This window comes from Saimiri boliviensis, chromosome 19, assembly GCF_048565385.1.
Source record: "Saimiri boliviensis isolate mSaiBol1 chromosome 19, mSaiBol1.pri, whole genome shotgun sequence".
Lineage (NCBI taxonomy): Eukaryota > Metazoa > Chordata > Mammalia > Primates > Cebidae > Saimiri > Saimiri boliviensis.
In genome coordinates this window covers 42,251,319-42,259,212 of record NC_133467.1, presented here as the reverse complement: position 1 = coordinate 42,259,212, position 7,894 = coordinate 42,251,319, and the positions used below count along the sequence as shown (strand labels likewise).

At 47.3% G+C, this 7,894-nt stretch overlaps 2 non-coding genes across 2 annotated transcripts; both read left to right on the top strand.

Annotated features, from left to right (window-relative positions):
* Positions 1 to 2,647: 2,647 nt before the first annotated feature.
* LOC141582370 (U1 spliceosomal RNA) lies at positions 2,648 to 2,811 on the top strand. Its single transcript, XR_012515236.1, has one exon. It is a non-coding gene; the product is annotated as a U1 spliceosomal RNA (small nuclear RNA).
* A 706-nt stretch (positions 2,812 to 3,517) lies between these two features.
* Positions 3,518 to 3,604, top strand: LOC141582362 (small Cajal body-specific RNA 23). The gene has a single exon (XR_012515228.1).
* Positions 3,605 to 7,894: the final 4,290 nt, after the last annotated feature.

The window sequence follows — 7,894 nt, the reverse complement described above, 5'->3', positions numbered from 1 at the left end:
CTACCTGCCTGGGCCTCCCATAGTCTGGGATTAAGTGCTGGCCTGCGTGCCCAGCCATCGTTTGTATTTTGCATTGAAATATTTTATAGTCACATGTATCACTCCTCAAAGACTCTGGGTTGCGTAGCATGTGAGTGATGGGGTTCAGGACACACTGCTCCAAAATATAACACCTTGGGCTCTTAAATATTTTATACTAAAGGAAGTTGAGAAAACAGCAGAAGCAGGAAGGCCACTGTCACCCTCCCCCTGCCCTTCTTCCCTGAAGCCAATCATAAGGCTCTTATGTGAGAGGTGCCCTCTCTGTACCCAGAGGAAAGGTGCGTCGTTGTGTCTGAAGGTACAGGGCCACAGAGAAGAGTCTGAACACATAGGCCTGCTATGTTTCCCCAGTTTATTACCATTAGATCATACTCCTTTCATTCCATCACACTTTTCTATGACTCTCCACTCTTCATCTAACCTACTGTTAAAGGGGAAAAACAGGAAAAAACCCTGAGGTTGAGTTGTTTCCATGGGCCTTCGTTTCCTTTGGAAGGCGCTCCCGGCACGTGAAACTTACATTAAATAACTAGGTGTGCTGTTCTCTTGCTGGTCTGACTTTGCCGTAAAGGCCTCAGCGGTGACCCTCGGCTGGGTGAGGAAAAGTCCTGTTTCCTCCCGTAAGTGTTCAAATGTCTTCCACTTTAAAGCTATAAAAAGTTTACTGAGGCTGATTTGAAGCAAGAAACTGAATCACTAATCCCCTTTGGATGAGTTGAACAGATGACCTAATAAAGACCTAGTTCCTCACAGAGAGAAATAGGGTTTGGTTTTGTTTTTTGAGGCTGAGTTTCACTCTTGTTGCCCAGGCTAAAGGGCAATGGTGTGATCTCGGCTCACCGCAACCTCCACCTCCCGGGTTCAAGTGATTCTCCTGCCTCAGCCTCCCAGGTAGCTGGGATTATAGGCACGCACCACCATGCCCAGCTAATTTCGTATTTCTAGTAGAGACGGGGTTTCTCCGTGTTGGTCAGGCTGGTGTTGAACTCTGGACCTCAGGTGATGCTCCTTGAGGGTCAAACCTGCTGAAGATTGAGGGCCCTTCCTGGGACCTCCCACCCAGGAGATCACTGCTGGTGAGAGGACTGCCGAAGTCTCCCTGGGAGGGTGCGCAGCCACTGGAAAGTATCACTGCTGTGACTTCAACACAACCGGTTTTCATCACATCTGCTCTTTCTGTTTGTTGTTTTGGAGGTGGAGTCTCGCTCTATCACCCAGGCTATAGTGATAGTGGTGCAATCACAGCTCACTGCAACCTCTGCCTTCTCGGTTCAAGTGATTCTTCTGCCTCAGCCTCTCGAGTAGCTGGGATTACAGATGCACCACAATGGGGGGCTAATTTTTGTATTTTTAGTGGACACGGAGTTTGGCCATGATGGCCAGGCTAGTCTGGGACTCCAGACCTCAGGTTCTCCACCCACCTTGGCCTCCCAAAGAGCTGGGATTACAGGCATGAGCTCCAGTAACTGACCACGTCTGCACTTTGCGCACTGCTGCAGGAAACTACAAGAGCTAACATGCAAATGAGTAACAGATCCACACTCGGTGACCGTGCCTGATATGCACAGTGCCACATGGCAGGCACAGCTGATGAGCGTGTGTGATTATTTAGTCCTTACAGGCCAAGGTCGCACCATCATCTTCATCTTCCACAGGAGAGGACTGGGATGCAGAGATGTTAAGTAACCCGATGGAGTCGTGTTCTTCTGGTGTATCTGCAGAGAGAAGAATGTATGTTCCAGCTAGACTGTCCCCTGCCCGCCCCCGCAGAAGAAAAATCAATAAAGGCCATACATAAATATGTTTTTTGTAAAATTGAGCTTAGACTTATCTTACTAATACTTCATTTAATAGTGCATGAACTTAACTGAAGACAGTAAGACAGAAACAAAAATGGAATTCCTCAACTCCGATCGCAGAGACACTGTTCTAAAGGAATGCTCTAAAGGGAAACACACATCAGATCAAGGCGAAGGCGGTAGGGTTTGCAGCGGTTTTCTTCTGTGCTCGTGGTTGGCTGGTTGCTTGTTGAAACGACACGGTTCTCTGTGATACTGGAGGACTTTCCATTTCAAGCGGAATGCTGCATCTCCAGCTTAACCGTATGTGAAAAGAACCGGTTTACACTGCGATCCTACTCGTTCCAGGCTGCGAATCAGAAGCCATTATTTGAAGAAGGGCGCGCAGGCTCCGCGGCCGCCGACAGCGCGCTCGGTCACGGACGGTGCGGCCCCGCCTCCCTGGGAGAGAACAGACGGGGCGGGGGGAGGGAGAGGCCGACGTCACTTCCCCGCCGGCTCCGGCCGCGGTCGCTCGGCTGAGTGGCGGAGGAGCGGGCGGGCCTGGGAAGGCGCTGACGATGACGTCACGGAGGGGGCGGCCTCTATGCAGATGAGGCGGCGCAGGGGCTGCTGCTCGGCCACCTGCTGCTTCCCGCCGTGGGAGTTCCCCGCGTCGGAGCGAGTCCGGGACCGCGGGTCGGCCCCGAGGGTCCCAGCTGTGTGTCCGGGCTAGGAGGGCCGGGGGTGCGGCGCCCGCGGCAAGTGACCGTGCGTGTAAAGGGCGAGGCGCGTGAGGCCTTGTCGGGGCGGAGGCGCGTGTCCTCATACTTACCTGGCAGGGGAGATACCATGATCACGAAGGTGGTTTTCCCAGGGCGAGGCTTATCCATTGCACTCCGGATGTGCTGACCCCTGCGATTTCCCCAAATGTGGGAAACTCGACTGCATAATTTGTGGTAGTGGGGGACTGCGTTCGCGCTTTCCCCTGGTCTTTCACGGTTTAAGGAAAGATTTCCTGTTGTTGCCAGGGGTTCGTGTTTTTGTTGGTTTTGCGTTAATGTCTCGGGCCAAAATGAAGTAAGTCAAGGGGATGGTTTTTTTTCGTTGTTTTCCCAACGTTCTACTATCTGACGGCATCTTAAGAAGCAAGTTCTGTCATTCGCTAGAGTGCGGCGTCTGCAGCTGTGTCATCTCTGTTGGGCTCTGGCAGAGCTGAGTTCTGGGCCGCGCTGTTTATGCAGAGATTGCTCTGCGGACCTGGAGGCCAGCCTTGAGGTTGGTCCGCCCTCTAGCCTAGATAACAGAGAATAACAAGACCCTGTGCCTTATTACTATTATTATTTTACTACTTATGCTTTATTATTTATTTAGAGACAGAGTCTTGCTCTGTAGCACAGGCTGGAGTGCACGGCGTGATCTCAGTTCACTGCAAGTTCAGCTCCCAGATTCAAGCCATTTTCCTGCCTCAGCCTCCAAGAGTAGCTGCGATCATAGGTGCATGCCACCATATCCAGCTGATTTTTATATTTTTAGTAGAGAGGGGATTTCACCATATTTGCCAGGCTGGTCTCAAACTCCTGAATTCGAATGATATACCTGTCTCAGCCTCCCAAACGGCTGGGATTGCAGGCATGAGCCACCTCGCCCAGCATATTTATGCTTCAAATGGGACGTTTCATGAGGGAATAATTTTCTTGTTGAATTTCTAACATGAGAAACAGGACTGGTTTGGGGGTGTCCTGTCTGAGCAGACACAGGACACCACGGTTTTCGGTACGACAAGGGACACAACTTGTTCAGTGTGCCTTATGATGGTGAAAACTCCCTTTAAAAATCACATGTGAGTGATAACACTTGACCTCACATACCGCTTGAGAAAAAAAGAAAAAATAATAGATTTAGCTGTAAATCAAATTAATGATCTTGATAGTTTGGTACGATAAAAGAAATAAAGTTGATAGCAGAGAGGAATCTGATGCTTTTGAACAATTTTAATAATGTAAATATTTAATATATAAAGACATCAGAAAGTCCATTACATTTCTTTTTTTTTTTGAGACGGAGTTTGGCTCTTGTTACCCAGGCTGGAGTGCAATGGCGCGATCTCGGCTCACCGCAACCGCCGCCTCCTGCGTTCAGGCAATTCTCCTGCCTCAGCCTCCTGAGTAGCTGGGATTATAGGCACGCGCCACCATGCCCAGCTAATTCTTTGTATTTTTAGTAGAGACGGGTTTTCACCATGTTGACCAGGTTGGTTTCGATCTCTCCACCTTGTGATCCACCCGCCTCGGTCTCCCAAAGTGCTGGGATTACAGGCTTGAGCCACCGCGCCCGGCCTAGTTCATTACATTTTTTAAAAATCAGTGTGACTCGGCTGGGTGTGGTGGCTCATGCCTGTAATCCAAGCACTTCGGAGGCCAAGGCGGGAGGATCACCTGAGGTTGGGAGATCAAGACCAGCCTGACTAACATGGTGAAACCCCATCTTAAAAAAAAAAAAAAATCAGTGTGACTCTTGACAAATTAGAATGGTTTAATAATCTTGGTTATGCTGGGTGCAGTGGCTCACACCTGTAATCCCAGCACTTTGGGAGGTCGAGCCAGGGGGATCACGAGGTCAGCAGTTTGAGACCAGCCTGGCCAACATGGTGAAACCCCATGTCTACGAAAAATGCAAAATTAGCCAGCCATGGTGGCGTGCACCTGTAATCCCAGCTACTTGGGAGGCTGAGGCAGGAGCGTTGCTTGAACTCAGGAGGCAGAGGTTGCAGTGAGTAAAAATTACATCACTGCACTCCAGCCTGGGTGACGGAGGGAGACTCCGTCTTGAAAAATCATCATCATCATCATCATCTTGACCTAAAAACTGTTACATACTGTATTTTATTTCAGATTTTTTATAAGGTAGAAAATAGTGGTAGTATAATATTCTAGTACATACAAGACTTAGGTTTGTTTTGGCCTGAAAATCTTAAGGCTGGGTGTGGTGGCTCATACCCATAATCCCAGCCCTTTGGGAGGCCAGGAGTTCGAGACCCAGCCTGACCAACATGGTGAAACCACGACTCTACTAAAATACAAAAATTAGCGGGGCATGGTGGTGCGTACTTGTAGTCCCAGCTACTCCGGAGGCTGAGACACAAGAATTGCTTGAACCCCGGAAGCAGGTTTGCAGTTAGCCAGGATCATGCCATTGCACTTCAGCCTGGGTGACAGAGGGAAACACTGTTTCAAAAAAAAAAAAGAAAGAAAGAAAGAAAAGAAAGTTTTAATTAAATAATTAAATTGAACTTCCTGAATTTCTTGTGCTGGTTGTACTGGTCAAAGAAGCAAACATTACTGCCAATATCTGTTTAAATGTACAAACAATTAGTTAGACCTGGCTCCGTGGCTCACGCCTGTATCCGAGCACTTTGGGAGGCCGAGGCGGGTGGATCACTTGAGGTCAGGAGTTTTGAGACCAGCCCAGCAAATGTGGTGAAACCCTGTCTCTACTAAAAATACAAAAAATTACCCAGTCATGGTGGTGGGCGCCTGTAGTCCCAGCTACTCAGAAGGCTGAGGCAGGAGAATTGCTTGAACCAGGGAGGCAGAGGTTGCAGTGAGCCAGGATCATGACACGACACTCCAGCCTGAGCAAGAGCAAGACTCGGTTTCAAAAAAAAAAAAAAAAAAACGTATAAAAAGTTAAAATAATATGTTCAGAAAATTAAATATCTAACAATGAAAAGGAGGCCTAGCATGCATGACAACTACATTTCGCTCCTAACCCTTCCTACCCTGTGGTGGTGTCTTTCAGGCTAACTGCTTTCCCTTACTTCTGCACATAGGCCAAGCTGTCTATCAGAGGGATTTACTTTATAGTTTAACTTTAAGGCACAGATGATGATAATCCCTTCCCGGCTGGGCACGGTGGCTCACGCCTGTAATCCCAACACTTTGAGAGGCTGAGGTGGGTGGATCACGAGGTCAAGAGACTGAGACCATCCTGACCAACATGGTGAAACCCTGTCTCTACTAAAAATATAAAAATTAGCTGGACATGGTGGCACACGCCTGTAGTCCCAGTTACTTGGGAGGCTGAGGCAGGAGAATTGCTGGAACCTGGGAGGTGGAGGTTGCATTGAGCCAAGATTGAGCCATTGCACTCCAGCCTGGTGACAGAGACTCTGTTTAAAAAAAAAAACAAAAAACCCTTGCTGAAACTAACTTCTGAGGAGATAAAGAGGTTGTATACACAAGAAACAGTGTTAGTTGAAGATTTATTAGAGCATTGTGACCTGGCAGAGGACAAAGAATTTTCACCACCCCCTTGGGCTCTCACTGCAGCCCTTAAGCCTGTCATTATCCGACCCCTTCACTTCAACCTCCTTCTTCCTCCTTCCCTAATATACAAGGGGCCTGAAATCCGTATTAACTTAAGTTGGTTCACCATCTGCTCAGTTTGGCGGCTCTCTGGAATACAGTCACCTTCCCTGTTCCCACACTTTGTCTCTCGACTTGCTGGCTATAATGCAGCAAGAGATACGAGCTTTGGACTCACTTATAAATTAAGTAGGTAATATCTTTAGAAGGGAGTTAATTTTTATGATTCTATAAATCAGAAGACTCAATCACTCTACTGAAGGTACCTGGGTAAATATTTTTAGATATCATCCAATATATAACACTATCATTCTCTATTACTATATGTCAGCTCAATTTATAATTTCAAGATATATAGTTAATTTAAAAATTCATGACAAATATGAAATGGAGTTGATAATTTTGATTGCCTTTGGTTGTCTCTTACTTCATTAATTCACTTGGAGATTGCCGTTGCTTGCTGGCTTCAGATAGATTTCTGTATGTTGTAGGTATGCCACTGGGTGCTGTGGGTATTCTTATGTGTTCTCTGTTTTTCTGTTTTGTTTTGTTTTGTTTTTAAAGACGGGGTTTCACCATGTTGGTCAGGCTGGTCTTGAACTCCCGACCTCAGGTGATCCAACCGCCTTGGCCTCCAAAGTGCTTGGATTCCAGGCGTGAGCCACCACGCCCGTCCATGTGTTCTCTTAACTCTTGGGAATTTTGTAAATGTTCACTCAAGTCATTTGTTGTTTTTAATAGTTTGACATTTAAAAGTAATATGCCTTGGTATTCTGCACCTCCTAGCTTCTCAAACGCTCTCAAACGGCCACCTTCGTACTTTGTTACATACTGAAGTTTTTGTTTGCTCCTAGCTTCTTAATCCGAGCTACCATCAAAAGCCAACTTTGCAAAGATGGGATGTCATGAAAACAATGTGCATAATGTAATGCTGGCGAATTTTAATTAGACCTCAATAAACTTGACTGTTTTTTGTTTTTTGTTTTGAGATGGAGTCTCACTCTGTCGCCCAGTCTGGAGTGCAGTGGCGCTATCTCGACTCACTGCAACCTCCACCTCCTGGGTTCGTGCGATACTCCTGCCTCAGCCTCCTGAGTAGCTGGGATTACAGGTGTGTGCCAACACGGCTGGCTAATTTCTTTCTTTTTTTTTTTTTTTAATTTTTAGTAGAGACGGGGTTTCACCATGTTGGTTAGGCTGGTCTCAAACTCCTGACCTTGTGATCCACCCACCTGGACCTCCCAAAGTGCTGGGATTACAGGCATGAGCCACTGCACCCAGCTAAACTTGACTTTGAAAAAAGACCCACATTCCCAAACTTTGGCAGAATGAGGGCACTGGAATCTCCTACTTATTTCTGGCAGAAGTATAAATAATTCAAAAACTTTGGAAAGTTGGTTGGCAGTATCCTGCAATGACAAAGCACCAGGTAGGCACTGGTGGTTTCGCTTTATGTAGCATGCCTTTTGGAACATTGGAACTTAGCTTTTCATTTGTGACAGACTCCTGTTAGTTCTTAACCCTGAAGAAAAGAAGTGATCTGCTCCCGCTGACCCATTCAGGTGCTCCAAGTGACCGGGGACTCTGCAGAGGTAACAGGGTCGCTACTCACCATGCAAAGGCAGCCTCACGGGGCACTCTCCATCGGGAGAACATCTTTATGAACCCCCTTTCCTGCTCTTCTGGGATGGTATATGTGGGACGGGT